The sequence below is a fragment of the Eublepharis macularius genome, chromosome 5 (assembly GCF_028583425.1).
Source record: "Eublepharis macularius isolate TG4126 chromosome 5, MPM_Emac_v1.0, whole genome shotgun sequence".
In the NCBI taxonomy this organism is placed as follows: Eukaryota; Metazoa; Chordata; class Lepidosauria; order Squamata; family Eublepharidae; genus Eublepharis; species Eublepharis macularius.
In genome coordinates, this window is record NC_072794.1 from 135,394,032 (window position 1) to 135,416,748 (window position 22,717).

A 22,717-nucleotide genomic window follows, 5' to 3' on the forward strand; every position below is an offset into this window, starting at 1 on the left:
ACACATCCACTATTAAGCATTGTGATTAACAGCTCATAACAACAACTTCATTGAAGGCTGGAAGCAGACAGACTGAAACCAGGCTCAACAGGGGCCAATTTATACTTAAGAAAACCGCACTCCTTTTTCGCAACAGCCAATTCAAAGCAAGTAGTTAGAATCCTTCGTATACAAAGTAACTATTTACAGCACAGTGATTGGATTATAAGGCAACAGTTATGACTGGCCGTGACCAGTGCAAAAACACCCAATAGCCATGTAGGCCTCAGGAGCTTTTGTTCAGACTCAAGCTCCAGCAATATACAACACCCCTCCCCACTAAGTTTGGGACACCCCATTGCAAATGACTTTGCCAAGGTATGACGGGGGATGGCGAGCCCTCTGAGACCTATGCAACCCCTCTGTAATGGATGGTCCACTGACTGGTGGCCCAGTGTTGGCAACAGGCTCTGTCCTACTAGGAGAAGAGGAGGAGTCTCTCAAACTCACTGGAGTTTCTGGACAGTTTGGTGCCACTGGAATATCTCCACTCTCCTTGGCCACCACCACTGAATCAGCCCCTGTGTCAGTGGTACAGGGTGAATAGTCTCTATCCAGTCCCTGCACCCACTCCAACCAACACTGTTGTAGCTGGTTGTTGTGTCTCTGGAGTGTTCTGCCTGTAGCATCAGCCACCTCATAGGAAACCGGCCCAGTTGCCCTAAGCATTGATGCTGGAACCCAGATCGGCCCTTCCCCGTCGTTCTTGGTGTAAACTAAGTCACCCTGCTGGAACTGCCTGGGTGGCCCCAAAACCTCCGGCTCCTGCCGGGCATCTGCAGCCAAGTCTGGATGGAGCCGATCGAGCAGTGTGGTAAGCCGTCACCCCATCAAGAGTTCTGCTGGGGTCTGTCCCATAGTGGAGTGCAGGGTGATGTGCTGCCACAATAAGAAATCAGCCAATTGCTGGCTCTAATCCCCTTGGCCTAATCTGTGGAGGGAGTCTTTGGTTGACCGCACCGTTCTTTCCACCTGACCATTAGTTGATGGGTGGAAAGACGCAGATGTGATGTGTCGGATGGCATTGTTCTCAAGGAACCTCTGGAATTCCTGGGAAGTGAACTGTGCGCTGTTGTCTGAGATGATGGCATCTCGCAGTCCATGAGTCACAAACAGATGCCTTAAAGAGTGGATGACTACTGCGGACATTATGGCCAACACAGGATTCACTTCCAGCCACTTTGAAAATGAGTCCACCACGATGAGGAATATGTGCCCTTGAAAAGGCCCAGCGAAGTCAATGTAGAGCCGTGACCACAGTGTGCACGTTGTCTCCCATGGGTGCACAGAGGCCTGTGGCATGTCGGGGCGAGACTCCTGGCAGGGCTGACAAGTCCGGACCCATCTTTCCACTGCTTGGTCCATCTCTGGCCACCACCTGTAGCTGTGGGCCAGAGCCTTAATCCTGATGATCCCCAGGTCCCCCATATGAAGTGTCTCCAGCACACACTGACGCAGCCTGGACGGGATGACGACTCTGTTCCCCCAGAGCAGGCATCCTTTGTGGACTGATAACTCATGCTGGCAGGGACTGAAGGGCTGGAAATTAGTGTCGAGATGGCCAGCAGGCCACACCCTCCACACTCAGTTGAGGACCTGGGAGAGCAGAGTGGGCTGTGATGTCTGAAGCAAGGAGAGGTGGTTGGGGTAGGTCTTTTAGCTGCATGACCCCATGAGCAGGAGATGGGTCAGTGGTAGGGCCCGGCAATAGCAGACTGAAGGCATCGGCATGCCCCAGGGCTTTGCCCGGATGATAGGAAAGTCCATAGTTGTAAGCAGACAAGAAAACCAACCAGCGCAGCATTCTCAGAGACATGACCTGTGGGGTCTGTTGGTCTGGGGCAAAGAGGCCTAGTAGCAGTTTGTGATCAGTGGCGATCTCTAAGTGCCGTCCATAGACATAGTCGTGGAACTTTTTTACACCCGCGACCAGAGCAAGAGCCTCTTTGTCGATTTGGGCATAGTTCCGTTCTGCCGGTGACAAGGTCCTGGAGAAGTAAGCAATAGGGGCCTCCCACCCATCAGGCATTTGATGGCTTAGGACTGCGCTGATTCCATAATGTGAGGCATCACAGGCAAGTATGAGCGGCTTGAGTCCATCATAATGGGTAAGTGCGCTGTCTGATGAAAGGAGCTCCTTGACTGCAGAGAATGCCTGTTTGTGCTTCTGATCCCAGACCCAGGGTACGTTTTTCTCTAACCGTTGATGCAATGGCTCAGCCAGTGATGCCTTGTGCAGCAGGAAGGAATGGTTAAAGTTCAGGAGCCTGAGAAATGATTGAAGTTCTTTCTTGGAGCGAGGTGGTGGTGCACTGCAGATGGCCTGCATCTTGCTGGCTGTAAGGTGGATGCCATCGGCATCAATCAGGAATCCCAGGAACTCTACTTGAGGCTTACCGAACTGGCATTTTTCCTTCTTAACCTTGAGTCCAACATCCTGGAGATGACAGATTACTTGTCGAAGGCAGTCGGTGAGTTCTGTAGAGGAAGTTCAGGATGTCATCAAAATATGTGATGACACAAGGGATGCCTCTCAGCAGTCCCTCCATAAGTCCTTGAAAAATTCCAGGTGCCACACTGACCCCAAACTGGAGCCACTTTACTTTGAATGTGCTTCGATAAGTCACGATGGTTTGTGCTTCCACGGTGGTTTCATCTACTGGAAGCTGCTGATATGCTTGTGCCAGGTCAATCCTTGCAAAGATCTTGCCCCCGGCTAGTGATGCCAGGAGGTGGCTCACTACCGGTACCAGATAAGCGTGCTGCTGCAGTGCCTTATTTAGGGTGCACTTATAGTCCGCGCATATGATTATTGTCTCATTGACCTTGATGAGTGTGATGATGGGAGTCTCCCAACGGGCATGTGACACAGGCTCAAGAACCCCTTGTGCAATCACCCGCTCCAGCTCCTCATCAGTGCATGGCTTGAGAGTGAAGAGAACATGCCGAGCTTTCAAGCAGATCGGCAGCACTGTAAGGTCCAGGTCGAAGGAGACCAGTGGTCCTGTGTACCATCCCAATGATCCATCAAACACCAATGGAAACTCCGAGTAGACAGCCTCGATGTCCGATTGGCTGATTTGTTGGACGCCGGTGATATGGATTCCCAACGCCCCAAACAATCAAGTCCCAGCAAACTTCAGTGGTGCCCCTCGACCACAAACAGGCGGAGGGAGCCATGAAAGTCCCTGAAACTGACCTTGAACTTGCCGACACCCGCCACTGGGATCCGACGACCCTGGAAGTTAGTCAAGTGTATATTGCATGGCTTGAGCTGTTGTTCTACTTCCCTGGGACACACTTGGTGGAAGGTGTCCATTGAGAGCACTGACCCAGTGTCGACCTCCATCTCGCACAGCGTTCCTTCGGTGTGCACCATTACTCTGATCTTTTCCCTGGTGGGCGTTCAGGTGTTCAGGACTGTGGTATGGCTGGAACACTTGGTCACAGAGTGGCATTCTTCGGGCCGGAAGGAAATCCTTCTGTTCCAGCCAACTTCAGCATGGAGTCTGCGGCGGGGAGCCTCTGCTCCTGGTTGCCCTACATGCACATGTGATGTGCTCCCTCTTTCTGCAAGCTCAGCATTCGGTATCACAGAATCTGCAGGATTTTTGGTCGTGGCTTCCTCCACAGCTGGCACAGGGCAACCTGTTAGTGGTTTGCAGTTCAGAACGCTTGGGCTGTACCACTTGAGTCCTGTGGACCTCATCATCATCCCATCCTCGTTGCCAGTATTAAGTATTGTGATTAACAGCTCATAACAACAACTTTATTGAAGACTGGAAGCAGACAGACTGAAACCAGGCTCAACAGTAGCCAATTTATACTTAAGAAAACTGCACCCCTTTTTAGCAACAACCAATACAAAGCAAGTAGTTAGAATCCTTCGTTTGCATGAACTATATACAAAGTAACTATTTACAGCACAGTGATTTGATTATAAGGCAACAGTTATGACTGGCCGTTACCAGTGCAAAAACACCCAATAGCCATGTAGGCCTCAGGAGCCTTCGTTCAGCTCCAGCAATACACAACGTCCACCATAAGTGATAGTATGTCCCCTCAGGCTGTTCACATTTCCAACATCTATTTGAAACGATACATCATTTTTAAAAAGTTTTCTTTCAGGCTAGAACATAATGTAAATTTAAGACCCCTCAACCCCATATTTTCCCATTGTTCAATTTGTACATTATATCCAAAGTTTTTTGCCTGTTTAATCATACATTCTTTCACCTGTTCTTATTCGGTCTCCAATTTCAACAAATATTTATACATTTTCAATAACGTTCATCATTCATACACAATTCTGTTTCAAATACCATCATGGATTGATTGAATCTGTACAGTCTTTTATCAGTTTAAACCTTTCTAACAGCATATAGAAAAACTTTGACAATTATATCCTTGTAAATTTTAATTGTCTCTTGATTTCATTTTACATTCACCTTGTAAAAAATCTAATATCTCACAGTATGTTAACTACTTGTATTTGGTTAACACTTCCTGTCTAAAAAGGGCTTCCAGTGTTGAGGTCCGCAAAGGTGTTTTTGGGCACAACCTAAGTTTATATTTATTCCATACTCACAAAATGGCATGCCTGATATAATGATTTTTAAAATCTACATTAACTTTAATTTTATCATACCATAAATAGGCATGCCATCCAAATCTTACATCCTGACCTTCCAACTCCAATAGCCTTTTATTTCTCAGCAATAACCATTCTTTCAACCATACCAGACAACAAGCAGCAAAATATACTTTCAAATCAGGTAGCCCCAAACCGCTTCTTTCTTTAGTATCTTGTAATATTTTATATTTAATGTATTGTTTCTTCCCTTGCCACACACATTTTGATACATCCTTCTGCCATTTTTAATGGTATATCAGATGTCAATACAGGTATTGTCTGAAACAAAAATAACATTCTGTTTAAAACATTCTCCCCATGTGAGAGAATCACGAAGATAAACAGCAAAAAAGCAAGCAAACAATTGCACCATGAAAACCTTACTAACAAAGTGAAATAAACTCTATTGATATATGTACAGTGTATCAAGAAATATATACAAAGAATCAATCATTAATACAAATTAATTCAAGTTCTTGTGTACAGTAATTTCTGGCTGTGCAACAACGCTCTAAGGCATCTTATTATAATGCAGCCGCAAGGTCACATGTCCTTTGAAAACAAGCTTAACAGCAGACCATATAAATAAACGTAGACTTAAAATGACCTATGCTTACAATGCTAAAGAGCTAGTGCCTTGAGTTATATAAATGTATATAAGACCAAAGTCTTAATGAGACAAAGTCCAATTCATTTCCAGGAGGAGATGTTCCAATAGTGGAGGTGTAGTTGAGGTGTAACTGTAACGGGGGTACCAGCATTTCCTTCCCATTTCTGTATTCCTTCCTCTGGCAGTTATCACGAAAGCCACTACTCCATGAAAAAGAACATGTCCAAAGTGATTCCTATGTCCACTGTAGCAGCCAAACATTTTACTTCTTTTCAACAAAACCTGGTTTTTTCATCGAATCAACTTGTTTGTGTAAATCCAAATTTTTTCTTAAAATCTTTGTTCTCTGTTTATTAATTTTAAAGCAAGGTAGTGTGCCCAAATTCTTTTAATTTACACATAAAAAGTCAACTCCTGTTAGTGGATCCTCTAAAATTAAGACTAAAAGTGCAGTCCTAAGCAGAGTCACACCAGTTTAAGCCTATTGACTCTGCTTAGGATTGCACTGTAAGTCATCCACAAATGCTCTTAATTAAGCTATCAAATTTTTTGCTGTGTTTTCTTTGATTCAATATAATTTCTTTTAGAATAACCCTTCATTCAACTAAAGGCAAAATCCAGAGTATTCTCAAGTGCCAAGAAATGCAGTTAGTTTTTATAATATGGCAGGATGCTGTATACCAGAAAACTTTCATTAAATGAATAAAAGAGGGAATGTCTGTCTGTCTCATTTATTCTTACCATTCTTCAAAAGAGATCAAACCAGCGCCTTTGTTTTATAGTCACAACCTGGTGGGATAGGATTGCCAGGCTCCAGGTGGTAGCTGGAGATCTCCCGGAATTAGAACTGATCTCCAGGCAACAGAGACCAGTTCCCCTGGAGAAAATGGTTGCTCTGAAGGGTGAACTCTATGGCCTTATACCCCACTGAGGCCCCTCCCCTCCCCAACCCCCACCCTCTCCAGGCTCCCCCCCCCAAAAAATCTCCAGAAATTTCCCAGCCTGGAGCTGGCAACCCTATGGTGGGGGTAGGTGAGCCTAAGTGATGGCTTCAGGATCAACTAATGGATCAACTAATGTCAGAATGAGGATTTGAACCCAAAACTTTCTTGTTGTAGTCTTGACATTCTCTAACCTCTGCACCATATTAGCATCTCACAATCAGAGTTTAGAAAATAAGTAGCATAAATGGGATGGAGAAGCTGGCAAAAGATGCAGATTAAGTCGTTTTAGATTGTTTAGGAAAGGCTTTGCAGAGCATCCTACATGGAGCAGCAATCAATTAATGATGTTTTCTACCATTAGATTTATTACAACCTTTAAAATTTTTTGCAGGGATCACATTCCTTTAACAGCTCCATATAAAAGCATACATTTAGCAGAAGAGATCCTAGACACAGATACATTGATGGGAAAAGAATCACATTTTTATACCAATACACACACATGTGCATGTATGTGGGTGTATGAAATGAAATCCTGCCCTCAATAGTTGACATATGGCAACCCTTGGTGGGGTTTTCATGGCAACAGACATTACCTGCCTCTGCAACCCTGATCTTCTTTGGATCTCCCATCCAATTACTAACCAAGGTCAACCCTGCTTAGCTTCTGAGATCTGACGAGATCCGGCTCTCCTGGGTATATACATATATATGCGAGTGTGTGTGTGATCAAATTCTATGAATGCGATCAGATTCTTGCTAACCATCATTTGACGACTCTGATGATCCACTGAGAATGTTTTTGTTCTTCTGCATCTACTTCAAATGCACTTAATTTGAAACGTAAGTTAAGGCTCCTGTGTCCTGTTAAGCAAAGACATGTTCTAAATGCTTCTCCAACCAATTTTCTGCCCGCTGCTAAACGAGCCCTGGAATGTACGGGACGGGCGGGTGGCAACCATATCTTCCATCCAATCAATAGTGAGTAGTCTGTAGACGCATATGCACGGGTACAACGACCTTTGTGCACTTGTCTAAAGTATTTCCAGGAGGGGTGGCCATGTTAGTTTGTTGGGGGCAAAAATAAAACAGAAGTCTTGCGGCCCCTTAAAGACACACGTTTTTCACTTTATCCCACGAAAGCTTAAGTTTTTAGAGTAAAAGTGAACGGGCCAGAAGAGTCCCATTTATTTTCTCTAATACAGCAGCAGCTTGTCCTCGTGATTCAAACCACAAATTGTGTGATTTGTACAACCGAGCCGACCACCCCACGCAACAGCTGCCAGACGCCTCACAACGAAAAGCATCTCCCACGACCCCAACGCTATCACCGCTCCCTCCTGCCAAGAAAACAGCAACAAAGCCAGACCCAATCAGAAAACGAGGGCATTCCCGAGCGAACACGGAGAAACCAATCAGGGCGCGGCAGGCCTTTCCAGCAGTATGCTGGGAGTCGTAGTCCCGCCTGTCTTCTCCTCACCGCCTTTTCTTCAGCGCATGCGTTCGTTGTATACGTCTTTGGTTTGTCGTTGTTTCACGTTGGATTCCGATCGGCTGCCATCTTAGGCGAGGAGTTGTCGCCTTCCTGGCAGGTAAGAAGTCTCCTGCGCTCCCGTCTGCGGACCTTGAGCGTTTGCAGCTCTTTTCGTTCCCCTGTGAAGTGTTTCCTTTGGGTGGAGGGGTAGGCCTGACTGGGGGCGGGGGGGGGGGGGTAGAGGAGGAGGGCATGGACGGAGAGGAGGGCTCGCAGCAGGTGCCGTAACCGTCGGGGGCAGACACTGGGGGGAGAGTGTGGGGTAGGAGGAAACGAGAGGAAGGTATCTTAGGCGGCGAAGGGCCTCTTGCTGGCCTGTCATCCTCCTTCCGACTTGCCTTTGGACTGCTTGACTTTTCGCTGTCAGTTGCTGGAAGATCACGAAAAGTGATTTTGGCACACAACAGAATTCTCCTAGGTACTCACAGCAGGAGGCTAATGGATGGGCTAGGGAGGGATCTCGTCCTTATCATTCGGTTTAGAGTTTGGTGGTCGTTTAATTACCGTGGAGTGGAAAGGGTGAGGTTTTGAGGGTTTCGCCAGTTCGATTTATTTAAATAGTTGTTTGGTTAGATTCGTTTAGGTGCTGTCGTTTACTGAGGTCTAGAAGATCTGATACAGCCAAAGTTTCCAGATGTATTTCGGCTAACTGAATATCGTTCCTGGGTGTGTTTTTATTTGAGTTGCTTTGCGTGATTTGGTGTTCGGTTGTTGTTATTGTTGTTTTGTTAGTTAATCCCCTTTTTTTTCTTTTGGAAAAGGGCCGATTAGGTACAGTGACTATATACGGGGAGCTCCAGCTGAAAGTTTCACTTTGTTATGAACCTATGTATTTGCAAATGTGGAGTGGACTCTGTCGAGCTGTCACTCCTTAGCCCATAGTCCTGTGTATTTACAACCACTTCGTTTTTATGGTCTTTAGTACTGTTCATTTAGGAGAATATGCAGCCAGTATGAGAGTGTGAAGTGGCTGTTGCTGGGTGGATTTATCTCACAGGTTTGTTGTGAAGCTAAAAAGCTGTTCTGAAGTTTTAAGAAGTATTTTGAAATTAGGTCTCTTTTTGAGCCTTTTTTTTAAAAAAAATCCCAACTGAAGAGAACTACATTTTAATTCAGGAGCAGTTCTCATTCCAAAACACTGAGTTACTTACTCCTCTTCTTTTGAGATGTAGGAAGGGGCAAAGGGAGAGCTTAAATATTTTGTAAAATGATTTTAAATGTCAGTGTCCTGAAAATTATGCACTAACAACAGTCGTTGGAGAAAAGCAGCCCTCTGTGGGAGAAAGATATTCTTGGATATGTATTATGCTCTGGTATTATATTCTTTATTGTCCATGGCTGCAGCTGCAGAAAAATGTTAATGCCCTTGATTTCACTACAGCCTACTTCAGGTAACTGTGCTTAATCCTGCAGAGGTAGGGGTGCCCAAGTCCTATTAAATCAATGATCTTAACTTGGCTAACTCTGTGTAGTATTGGGCTGTAAGTTCAGAGGCCTATGTACCCTTACTTAGTGGGATTTAATTTCCAAGGAAATATGTGTTGGGACAGACTGTTTGAAATACTCTCTTGCAACTTGTTCTGTTCTTTTCCCATTCCTTTTGATTTGATTAGTATGTAATTGTGCCTGAAGGGCTTTTTTTTTTTACAGTGCCAGTGTGGCATAGTTGCTATACGATCTGGAAGACTCATGGCTAGATCTCCCCTTTGATGTGAAGCAAGCTGGGTGAACTTGTGCCAGTCACACTCTTTCTCTGGGTGGTTGTGAACACTGCTGCCTTGGCCTTGTAGGACTCCAGAAATGGCAAAAGCTGTTGGAAAGAGAGAATATTGCAATTAGACAACTTGAGAAATCTCTTGAGTTAATAAAATGTAGTTGCATTCATAGTTGTTTGGAAGGTAATCTTGTGTGCTGGTGTGTCCCAGAAGTAAGATTATGAAGAAGTGAGAAGATATCTTTGAATCCTTTTTTTCCTCCTTGAAGAAGAGTCTATACCATGAGCAACATAGGCTAAAAATGAGACTGAAGTGTTGGTAGCTACTTTTGCATGCTGCAAGAAAGCAACCTGGAGCAAGTTCTGTTCTGTTCCATAACACAATGATTCCTTGGGGGAAAAAATACAACTTCCTAATGATGTTTATCAGGAACCCATACTATTTCAGTGTGGCTTCTTGTTACTTAGTATTTTGGGTTGACAATGTGAACAAATGAGAGACGATGCAGTGGAAAATAACAGACAGGTATTTCTGAAATGTTCTTAGAGATTAGTCAGCATGCTGCTTAAATGCAGAGAAGCTTATACAAGTTAATTTGTTAGGCAATGTCAGAGCAATCCTAAACAGTGGTATAGCCTTCTGAGTCAATTTATATCAACTTTTCTTAGGATTGCCGTGAAAGCACCTCTTATTGTTTCTTGTATAAAGAATTTTTAAAGGAAATGTTTTAATACAGATTGAACCTGTCTTATGTCTGTAGATACAAGTAATTTCTCAGAATGCTTCCATTTTGTTCTTTAATAATTTAGGTTCTAGGTTTACATTGCACTTCTAAAGAGATTTCTTACTTCCGTCAGGGAATGTACTTGTAGGTAAAAGCAGTATTTCTTACAGACATGTGCCAGCAAAAAAACAGTGATACTTACGCCAAAAAATGACATTTAATTAGAGATTACTGAAACAGTTAACCAAAATTGTCTTGCACTGTATGTTGGCTGTACAAAAAGAATGATTTCAAAACTAATATTCGAAGCAAGTCAAGAAAAGCAAGTGTGTGAAATAAAAAACAAGACTTTAATAGGGACATAATAGATCTAACTATACTGTGCTATTTGTAGTGATCATCTAGTAGTATATTTTGTCTTGTTCATATTCTAAGGTAAAGGTAGTCCCTTATGCAAGCACAAATCATTACTGCCCCATGGGGGGACATGGCATCATGACTTTTTCTTGGCAGACTTTTTGTTACGGGGCAGTTTGCCATTGCCTTCCCCAGTCATCTACACTTTACCGCCAGGAAACTGAGTACTCATATTACTGACTTCAGAAGGATGGAAGGCGGAGTCAACCTTGAGCCGGCTATCTGAACCCAGCCTCCCCCAGGATTGAACTCAGGTCGTGAGCAGAACTTGGGCTGCAGTTCTGCAGTTTACCTCTCTGCGCCACAGGGCTGTTCATATTCTATCCCACTTTAAAAATCTTGGCCCATTTTCTTTTCATAAATAAATAAACACACTGAATCCTCTTTAAGTTTGCTAATAAACAAAATACTTTTTCAGGGTTTCAATATATGTTTGGTATAATTCTGGAACAGATATAACTTCTGAAGCCTTTTTGAACTCCAGTTTAGGAGCCAAGATGTGATCTGCATCTTAGAGAATAATGTGCAGTAGGCTTTCATTCTATGGAAGTTACTGACGCTACATTTGGAAGTTGGAAGACACTTGTGTGGGAAGTAGATTTAATGAAAAAGAATATTTCATATACCTTTACTATGCTATGCATTATTATTCTCAGGAGATAATGTAGTATTTGTAATGCAACTTGCAAGAGAATAAGACTTGAAGCAAAACGACCAAAGCAGAATGTATTTTATGTATGCTAGTCACTGTGAAGATTGAGACCAGCCACTGTGAAGCTTGCTATAAGGTAGTTACACCTGCACATGTACTCACTATTAGCTAAACACTGCCTATAGGTGATACAGAAACTTCTTAGTAAAGTTGTTCATGCCAAATGTAGCAATAGAAGAACGGGAAGGAAAATGTGTTACCGAAAGAAGGAAGCTAGCTGTGAGTTAATCAGATTAGCAGTACCTTTCAAGGCTGAGAAGAAGCCCCGGAGCAAAGGGAATGGGTGCTAAATGCAACCTCAAGCACATTCCTCAGGAAGGGAGAGTGCTCCTCTCCCACGGAACCCAGAGAAACAATCTCTGCTTGTGGCATACAAGGTTGCTAAAAGCGTCGTTGGGGCACCCTTGGTAAAATGTTATATGGGCTAGAGAGATGGATATAATGAAAAGCCTGTGAAAGAGATGTGTGGGAAAGGAAGAGATGTTCCTTCTAGCGATAAAACAAGCATGGATAAGATAAGCAATGGCAATCGGGAAATATTGTAATTATGCTGTTGACCAAAGTTATTTCTTCCAATAAGGATACCCCTGGACTACTGTATCATTAGAGGTGGTAGCCCACTTGAGCCAATGGGGACCACAGTAATGTCTGAGGCAATAGAACAACAAATTGTAATTAATCAAAAGGTATAAAATGCTTTGCACAGCTATTGTAGCTTTGATGAGCATTGGACACAAAGGAACCCTTTACTCTCTGTGTAACCTCTGCTCCTCCATGTTTAATAAATGGTGTAGACTTGATTCATTCACAGGACTCTGCGTCTGTCTCTTCTTATGGTTGGCTGAGGGACATTCGAACCACTGATTATGTGGAACACTTGGAAGTTACTGACACTTGATCGTACATTAGAGCACAGTTGTTGGCATGCTGTAAGAAGAGCCTTGCCAAAGGTACACCTAATAGCATCTTTCCAACCATGACTAGACAGATGACTCTAGGAACCCCGCATGAAGGACATGAATGCAATAGCCTTCTTTCTCTGCTGTTTGCTTCCACTAACTTGTATTTTGAGACGTATTGCCTAAAAACTTGGAAGTTCCATTCAGCTATCGTGGCTAATAAGTGGCTAGTTAAGTCTGTCATCTATGAATAAAACCACCTAGGCCAGTGACCATCACTATATCTTGTGGTGAATTTGGTAAATTATGGATTGTGTGAAAAATATTTTTATGTTCTGAATTGTCTGGTAATCTGTTTTAAGGGACCTTTTTAAATCGCAAAATGTATACATTTCACACCTTACCAATTCCCCAATGTTTACTGCAAATTGAAATAATTCGTATAGTGATGTCTTGGTGCTTAGTGTTATTAACAGTTAACAAGTACTACATAATCTTCTTCAAGCATGTTGTGGTGTTGTGGTTTGTACTAAACTCCTAAGCACAGAAATTCCACGCATAACTTAGTCAGTAGTTCACTGTACACGTAAAGAGGAATGATCAGATCATTTATCAAGAACATGCCAAAGCAGTTCCTATAATTTCTAGTCAACAATTTTTGAATTGAGGAGAGAGCTGACTAGTAGCAGATTGACATAGACAACTGTATGCTATACTGCTATCCCTCTCATGAGCAGCAACAGCGTATTAGGAGAAAAATAACGTAGGTGGATAGTAGTGGAACTGGCTGAATAGTAGTTGGCCGAATAGCCTGAGGATTTATAGGTTTGCAAAACACTGTGTTCAGAGTGAGCGCACAATCAAGTTATCCAGGCATAACTCGTGATTCGGTTCGTAAAAGTTGCATGCCTTTTGACAAGTAGAGACTATACATACCTGTTCACTGCTTTCATTATTGCAATGATTACTTCCTCTTTTTTGCAAGAACTCAGGTCAATAAAATGTTAGCTGTCTGTCATGTTGTGTAAGCATGGTGTGATCATATTGTTGGATACCTCTGACATGAATTTGGGACTTGTTGGTGTTGTCTTTACTCTGAACTTCTAGTAAGGCTTGCTCCATGTGGGAGAGTTTTTTAAAATACATCCGTTAGAATGATTAACCAGGACTCTGTGCACAGTCTCTCTTTCTCAAAATAAATAAGTAAATAAATATTCTGCTTTTCTCACTGAGAATCATGGTGGATTACACAGTGTAAGTCCATACAATCAATGGCTGGGACATTCAGTTAGTAATACAATAAGGTATAGATTGCAGAAATTTGAAAACAAGCATAAATCTGAATACAGAGTTGAAACAAAACATTTGGTATGACATATTAAATGACAGGTAAATGTCCCAGTAGGAGCATAATTTTGGGAACAAACAGTACACAGTAGTATAAAGTAGGGGTGTGCAGGGCCAGAGTGATTCGAGTTTCCCGATTCAGTTTACCCAAATTGGGGAAAAAATTCAGAATAAAGGGGATTCCAAAGTAGCAAGCCACTTCAGAATACCCAATTCGGAAAGATTCGGGTTTGTTTCTTAAAGATTACGTCGTTGTTTTCAATGGGGAACATGCACCCGGGTTTCTGGGAGCCTGGGGGGGGCATTTTCTTTAGGAAGCAAACCAAACTTGGTAGGGACCTTCTCCTAATTCTCCTCTAATGATCCCCCAAGTTTCAGAACGATTGGACTTCAGGGAGCCGTGTTATGGCTCCCCAAAGAAGGTACCCCCATCCTCCACTTTCCATTATTCCCTATGGGGAAAAACAAAAGGTCTTTATAGGTGGCTTGGAGTGGCATTTTGCAAGCAAAATGCACCCAATTTTCAGGGGACCTGCTCCTACCTGTCCCCCCCCCCCAAGTTTCAGGGAGATTGGACTTCGGGGAGCCGTGTTATGGCCTCCCAAAGAAGGTGCCCCCATCCTCCTCCACTCTCCATTATTCCCTATGGGGAAAAACAAAAGGTCTTTATAGGTGGCTTGGGGTGGCATTTTGCAAGCAAAATGCACCCAATTTTCAGGGGACCTGCTCCTACCTGTCCCCCCACCCCCACCCCCAAGTTTCAGGGAGATTGCACTTTGGGGGGCCATTTTATGGCCTCTCAAAGAAGGTGCCCCCATCCTCCTCCACTCTCATTATTCCCTATGGGGAAAAACAAAGGGGCTTGCTACGTGGCTTGGGGTGGCATTTTGCAAGCAAAATGCACCCAATGGTCAGGGGACCTCTCCTACCTGTCCTACCATGCCCTCCCCCAAGTTTCAGGGAGATAGCACTTTTGTGGGGGCATGTTATGGCCCCCCAAAGGTGATTCTCCCACCACACCATTTTATTTCTACTGTGGGGAAGACTCCCACACAGCAGAAACACATGGATTGTGGCTGCCAATGGCCACAGCCACAGTATGGCTACACACTACACAGCCCCTCAGAACCAAACTCCCCTCCCCACAACAAACCACTGCCCAGCCATTCTCCATTGGTTCCTGTTGTTGGAATATCCAGACTCCCACAGCAGGAACCCATTGAATGTGACATCCATGGCCACAGGCATAATCCCCCTTTCAATCTACCCCCTCAGCAGCCCCACAGACCCAAAGACATGTATCCCCAATTCCCCCCCCCCGGCCAGCCACTCCCCCTTGGGACAGATGATCCTGAAGATGATTGTCCACCCCGAGCCTGCTGATGTGGGGAGGGTGGAGTATAAATCCAATAAATTAAATTAAATTCCCTAATGGGAACTTTTAAACTGTCTTTCCCAGGGCAATTATGCACAGGCCAGGAGTGCCACAGTGGAGGGCACACTCCTGAGTGCAAACTCGTCCCTGAGAAAGCACACCTGAACCACAAACATGTACCCCAAGTTCCCCACCACCCCCAGAGTGGGCTGGCCAGCCCCTCCCCATTGTTCCCTATGATGGGAACGAACCTTCACACCAGGGAATAACACACAAACTCGCATTGAATCAAGTTTAATTTTTTTTTATTTTTTAGGTTTCAGTTACAGCATTAACGGCACATGACACTAGTGTCACATCACAACAGTCTCCTAGACAGTAGCACCACAACTATCCTCACATCAGAGAATCACAAAACACACACACAATCACGTGCAAAAAGATTTTATTTCTTGGAGTTCCTGGGCTAAGGGTGGGAGACAGCACAACAGCAGCACAACATTTACAACTCCCCCCCAACATAACCATAGGAACATAATCCAAGGAAGCCCAAACCAGTGTCACACATCCATTCCACCCAAACTGAACTGGGGGAAACTCTTGCAACTTAGTCCAGTTCACCCAGTGGGTGATATGGTGAGCCAATCCTCCTGGCTGAACTCACTCCACCTGACTCGCAGCTTCGCTCTCTGAGAGCCACGCCTCAAGTGCAGCCTGCTGCTCCACCAAGCACTCCAGCATGGCACAGGTGGAGTTCCAGTGAGTGAGTATGTCAGAGATCAGGACATGCTCTGGCACGCCTGTCCTGTCCTGCTTCTGGTGCAGTTCGTGAGTCGATTTCACACTTTACGAGAAGTAACTTGTGAGCCTCCGACATTTCTGCAGGAGATACTAGAAGTCGCGGGGTCCTGCAGTTCCGGGTAGGAGCCCATCCCAAGCGCAGCTTTCACCACTAGGTGAAGTTTGTGAGCCGCACAGTAAATGCGTTCGAGGCTTACCTGCTGTGCCACTGCCCTCATGTTCTGGCCACCATCTGTCACCATGCATCCCATGGTGATGGTGCCCTCGCCTATCCAGCCATCCAGCTCCTTCGTCAAGGTGGCCGTGATGTTCTCCGCTGTGTGCGACACATCGAGAACCTTGACAAGGCCTTGTGGTAGCCAGCCCGGCGGTCTCCCATCCTTCCCTGCCTAACTCTGGACACCTCACCCCCGCCCTGAAGGTCTTCAGGTTGCCACCAGTGTGCAGTAAGCGAGAGGTATGCATGCTGCACACTTGGGCAGGTTCAGATGTCGGACGTGAAGTGCACAGTTCTCCCAGCAATGCGGGACAACTGTGCCTTCATGTGGTCCCTGGCGGCCCTGTAAAATGAGGGCACCATGGCCCTGCTCAACGTTGTGCGAGCAGGGATATAGTGTACCAGGCAAAGGCATCATGGAGCAGCCCACTGAAGCTGAAGTCGTCTACTACAGAGAAAGGCTGACCATCGACTGCAGTCATATTGACGAGGTGGCGCGTGACACGCTGGGTCACCTTCTGGATCCCCTCTCTGGGCACACTAGGGCTCAGCACACCAAGCATCTCCGGCAGAGAGGCTTGGTGTCCCTGCCCTACAGGAACCCGTGGAGGGAGAGCACCAGAGGAGCCTGCCGCCTTCTGGCTAGCTGGCATCTCTGTGGTGCCACTGGAACTCTCCCCCTGAAGAAGCACTGCCTGGTGTTGCCTCTTCAGGTGGTTCCGCTTTCTGGACATGGGGAGATGGTTCACATCCCTACCACGACTGATCTGTTGCCTACAATGCCAGCACTGGGCAAACCGGGGGTCCTCCGTTCTGTCGAAGTGATTCCAGATATCGGAGGTAATTGGGGCCCCACACTGCACAGGGGAGGCACTTATGGGGCCCCCAGCAGACACCTCCTGTGAGGTGCTCGGGCCAGACACATCATGTCCCACTCTCAGCTGGGCAGTTGGAGATAGATGAGGATGAAGGGGCTGAGATGTGGGCTCTTCCACCACAGTCTCTTCCTCTTCCTCCAGCACCCTCTCCTCCTGCACAGCCGTGAGTGGCCTGCTGCTGGCCTCAGAGAAAACAGGGAAGGACCACCCAGCAGGGGGTTCCTCCTGCAGTTCCACCAACATCCGCTGGGTCCCTGGGGTGAGTGGGAACACAGGAAAAGTCATGTGTCTCATGTCCATCCCACATGCTGCCCCTCCTCCAGCAGCTGGGTCTCAATCGCTGGAGAAGGGGGAGCCTCAGCAGCAGGCCCCTGCCCACTGCCAGCCCCTCTCTCAGACACCTGGGTTGGGGGTGGCCCTCCAGCAGCTGCCTCAGGAAAGACGGCCTTGCGAACCCTCTTCCTGTCACCAGAAGCCAGGCTGGTGAATGGCAGCAGCGCAGGGGAGGGCCTCTGCTCAGATGCGGGGATAGCTGCTGCACTCCCCTCCCCTCTACCCCTCTAGACTTACCTCTAGCCTTTCCCCCGGGGCCCCTCTCAGCTTTCCTATCAGCCATTCTTTCCCCTCCTGGAACCTACACTAACTACCTGTTGTTTTTATACCCCCCCCCCCAAATTTACAATTTAGTTTCAAAAAAACCTATCTACCTGTTTCTAAATCTGTGTTTCTTGTGGCTCTGTTACTACTGGAGATGGTCAGTTAAATATCTTTTTAAAAGGCCCTATTTATTTTTGGGAACCTAAACCTACACACCAAACAGCTAAATTCCTCTTCAGGATCAGGAATCAAGCTGGCCCTAAACCTCAATATAAATGGAAGCCTATTACCACAATAAATGCCCGACCTGGCTCCAAGGTTGCCAGAGATGGGCAGTGAAACCCTAGTTAGGGGAGAACTAATGGGCAGCCTATTTATATGAATATATATATAATATAATTTGAACAGAACCTAACTCTAACTAATTCTTTTCCTATGGAATCCTATTTACTGGGGAAAACTACCCTTGGTTCCCTATCAATTTAGTTCAGATGGCAAATATTCAGTGAAGGCCTACCTTATAAAAACACTATTTAAAACTATTCTGGGAAACCCAAAGTAGAACCAAACACAGCTGAACTAACAGCCCTAACATTAACACTTAAAAACTTTAACTCCCCCTGCAACAATTGAAATTAAGCCTCAACAGTAACTTTAAATTCCCTTCCCTCCACCCAGACAAGCAGAAACCCATCCGCTCCCCCGAATAGAAAACTCAGTGAGTCAGTGACTGACTCTCTCACCAGTCCTGCAGTCCAGCGATGGTCAGGCAGGTAGGAATCCTCCAGGTGAAGTCCTCTCCTCTTCAGTGGCAGGCTGCAGCCAAACTGGAGACAGAGAGCCTCTACCAGCCGCAGCGGCAGCAGGAGTCTCTCTAGGCCAGGAAAGGAATGGAAGCTGGTTAGTAAGTATTAAGTTAACCTTTAATCCATACTATTAACCTTTAACCCCTCCCCCAACAACTGAAAAAATCAAGCCCCTAATTCTTTAAACATTTAAGCGCCCCCCCCCAACAGCAACTGGAAAATAAAAGCCACTAAACTATTCACTCTTAAAACAAAAAACAAATGCCCCAGCCAGCAGCCACTCAAAGCAAAAGAGGCCCCCCTCCACACACAAGAATTCACCCCCACAAAAAAATAAAGTAATTAAAAGTAAAAAGCTTCAAATTAAATTCCCTTCCCTTTCTCCCCAGAAACCCACGACCTCACCCCTAAATAGAAAACCCAGTAAGTCATTGACTGTCTCTCCTACCAGACTCCTGAACTCCAGCACTGAGTCAGTCAGATGATCCTCGCAGCAGAAGTCCAGGCAGGGCAGGCCACAACACAGAGACAGTGAGAAACAGGCACTCTCTCTCAAAGTCTCTCTCTAGGCCAGCAGGAACACAATGGAAGCTGGTCCTAAGGCTAGCCTCTAGTTTAAATCCCCTGCAGCATCTCCTTCCAGAGATTCCGTTGGCTGGAAGGAGAATGCAGTAGTGGGATTGGACACTCCTAACTCCCCCTCCCTTCCCTGAGCCCCCTTCCTCCTCCCCTTTGTACTCTAGTCTAGTCACTCACCCCTCCTCACCCCTCCCAACCTGTAAATTAGGCTGGAATCTCTGACTTTGCTGGCTGTTTGCATTGCATTGCATTGCAATGCAAACAGCCGGCAAAGCAAAGTTTCCTGCCTTTTTTTGCAAGATGGGAGGGGTTAGGAGGAGGTAGTGAGTCACTCCTTCTCCCCCCTCCCCTCTTTTAAGAAAGCGTGGGAAGCTTTAACTTCCTGCAGAGCTTTGCTGGCTGTTTCCATTTGCAAACAGCCAGCAAAGGGCTGCTGCTGGCTAACCCGAAGCTTTCCAAAGCGATCCGAATTGCTTTGGAAAGGTTTGTTTCGGTATTTCTGAATCGGGCCCGATTCGGGTTTTTAACCAGAATCGGATATCCGAAGCGCACACCCCTAGTATAAAGCCTTTATCCTTTTACCAAAGCATCTCTATGAACCATTTCCTTACAGCACACCCCTATTATCTTTGTAAAAAAAGCCCTCCTCAATCATTCAGTTTTCCATTGTTTTGGAAAAGCCAGGAGAGTGGGAGTTTTCCCAACATCTTCAGGCAGGCTGTTCCATAAGGTGGAGGTCATCACATGCATGGGCAGCTCTCTCTCTTTCTCTGTGTGTGTGTGTTTGTGTGTACACAGCTGCCCATGCGTGTGATAACCTCCAACTTATGGAATGGTGTGTGTGTGTGTGTGAATGAGAGAGTGAGAATAGGAGGTACTTTCTCCACTTGTAGTTGGCTCTGCATTTGTCTTCAAAGAGGTTTTCTAAAATGTTCTTAAATGAAGTGTGCTGAAAAGTATGCGAGTCCCCTCCTCTGCTCAGTTGCCTCAGTTGTATGAAACATGACTGCCTGTACTGGCAGATGAGTTGGTAGTGCCTGCATGCTTTCCTTTGTTAAATATATTCCCCAGCTGCAAGAGGGAAGCTTGCAATCCTTGTCCATCCTAACTTTGATGCATGGTTGTCCTCCCCCTGTCATTTTTTTCTGTAATTGTATCTCTTCTACACATGAGAACATTAAGTTTACTAGATATACTACTGATGTTTTGTGGTAGATTATTTCCAACAGCGTTACAGAGAAAAACAAAATCCTTAATCTTTTACTTGCAAACGTTTTTTTCCTACTTTTTTTTCAAGCTGTGTCATGCTTCAGTTCTTAAATCAGGTTTTTAAAGCTTGTGTGTGAATTGTTTCAAGAGAGAAGACTCAATTGTTGAGGAGTGGAGGCAGCAACAGTTACATTCTGGTAAATTTTATTACATCTAATTTCACAGTGCTAAAAAAGAAAGCCATTTAATTTTGCATCTTGTTATGGGGAAGAACTTCCATAATATATTAATATATTGGTATATATAGTATACTAATAATGAAACTAAGGAGACAGCTTGCTGGTAAGCTTACTACTGTGTGTGTATATGTAGACTACAATTTATTTTTTAGACAAATATCTTATTGATCTTGTCAAACAGTTGTTCTACACACATATTTATGTTTATATTCTAAGACACTGAGTGCTGAGAAAAAGTTTGGAGAACAAGCAACTTTTTGGGGGGGTCTAAATTCAGAGTTTGTAGATATAATGCCAACTGCTGATTCCCTGTGCATGTTTTAATAATAGAAATCCATGGTGTGCCATAATATGTATGCAGTTCTTGAAGGAATGTATTTGACCCATCTGCACTTATAGATTACAGCCACTTTGAAGTTAAACATTTTGCTTAATAGCAGAAACTCAAGAATCTTTTCTAGTCTGCAAAATACAACAACAACAACAACAACAACAACAACAACATTCGATTTATATACCACCCTTCAGGACAACTGAATGCCCACTCAGAGCAGTTTACAAAGTATGTCATTATTATCCTCACAACAAAACACCCTGTGAGGTGGGTGGGGCTGAGAGATTTCCAGAGAACTGTGACTCGCCCAAGGTCACCCAGCTGGCTTCAAGTGGAGGAGTGGGGAATCAAACCCGGCTCTCCAGATTAGAGTCCTGTGCTCTTAACCACTACACCAAACTGGCTCCCTACAGCTGAAGGAAAGATTTTAAGATTATACAATTGGATGCTTATTAGTTGAAGTCTATGGTGAACATTTAAATTCGCTGTTAAAAACAAGCCTTTAACTCTTGTCAAATACACATATCGTTTGACTTCTGTGTTGCATTCTGTGAATGGAAATCCTTTCAAAAGCACAAGGAACTAATAAAACAGAGCATAGGATTCAGAATGTTAATATCCTGACCTGCAGCACCAAGAGCAAGTTTGCATGCACATTGCTTCTGCTTTAAAAGCGTATGAGTGCCTCAGTGAACGTATCTGCTACCACTTAATACCCTTTAATCACTTGAAGTATTTAGAGATTTGGGGTGAGTCGGTAGAAGAATGAGTTTTCTTCATACCTGCAGTGTATGCTTATGCATAGAGAGGCAATTCAAACTGGAATAAGTGATCTCGATTAAATAATGGTAAAAGGATTTCCTATTTCTTACATACATCTACCCATTCATGTATACAACAGCAGTGGAGGGGGGGGGAGTGGCGGCTATTTTTAAAAAAATTGGGCAGATGTTTTCTGTTCCCCCATCTTACCTTCAGTACTTTTTCCATCTGTCCTGGAAACCTTTCCCCCCCCCAGCTTCATATCTAGGTTGGCCCTTATTGTAGAAGGGAGAGGAAAGCATGTGGTGATGAGCATAGAGCATGAGTGACAAGGATCTTCAAGGACACTTTTGACAAGTGGAGCAAGTAGTTATAGGTGCCTGCACGCCCACCAATGATGGCAAAGATGTACTAGGTGCTTAGGAATATTTGAGGTGACAGTGGTGATCAGAAACGTGTTTCCTTGTTAGCCTTGGAAACTGAGCTATCCTTTAGGTGGAATTGAGTGAGATTTTACAATATATGTGTGACAGAAATTTTATCTTGTGAGCTAAACATGTTTGTTTCAGTTGCAGATGTCTATAAGATACACAAAATAAGGAAGCTGATGGCTTTTATTGAATTGATATATGTTGAATTAAGAGTGAGCAAGTTCTTGGGACTTCTTTGTAGGGAAGAACATGTGTTGCAGGGAGCTTCCATGACCCAGTATATCAAGAATGTTAAGCCAGCTGTCTGTAAATTTATATCTTACAGTGAAATCCTTAGCAGAGTTATTCCAGTTGAAGCCCATTGATCTTAGACTAGAGTAACTCTGCTAAGGATTTCACTGTTAGTGGTTCTGCTTCTGTTAACCACGTCAGGTTGCCTAGATATCAGGATGTTTTAGGTAAATTAATGGAAATTAGAACAGCTTTGGACAATTAGCTTCCAAGTTAAGCATTTTCATCCTTCAATTGCAGTATCTTGAATTGCAAACTGATCTCCCTTTTTGAATTTTATAATTGCCTGCTCATATTCGTATATTTAAAATGGATCCTTCAGGGCAAGGAGTGCAATGTGTTAAAAACTTTGTTCTAAAAAGCTTATTTGTATGCTCTAAAATGTTCTGGAGTATATTTGTTGAGGGTCACATAAAGTAGTTCTTTGAAAAGATACATCTGAAAGAAGGTGTCTTATTTGAAACATAAGAGTTTGGCTTCATTTTTAGGTAAAACTGTGTGAAGCTTTAGTTTAATGTCATCTAAAATTGTGAATGTTTTAGGTAGTGAAGCATTTAGGCCTACTTCTGAAACTGCCAGGAGATGCCAGTTATGATGATAGGTTTTGACACTAGGAACATGTCC

At 44.5% G+C, this 22,717-nt stretch overlaps 1 protein-coding gene across 2 annotated transcripts in view; it reads left to right on the plus strand.

Annotated features, from left to right (window-relative positions):
* Nucleotides 1–7,763: 7,763 nt before the first annotated feature.
* ITCH (itchy E3 ubiquitin protein ligase) overlaps nt 7,764–22,717 on the plus strand; it is a 99,356-nt gene continuing 84,402 nt past the window's right edge. The window contains exon 1 of one of the 2 annotated variants that reach the window (XM_054979592.1): nt 7,764–7,818. The gene's annotated coding sequence lies outside the window, so the exon portion shown is untranslated. The remainder of the gene's footprint in view (nt 7,819–22,717) is intronic. The other variant, XM_054979591.1, reaches the window with a different exon arrangement.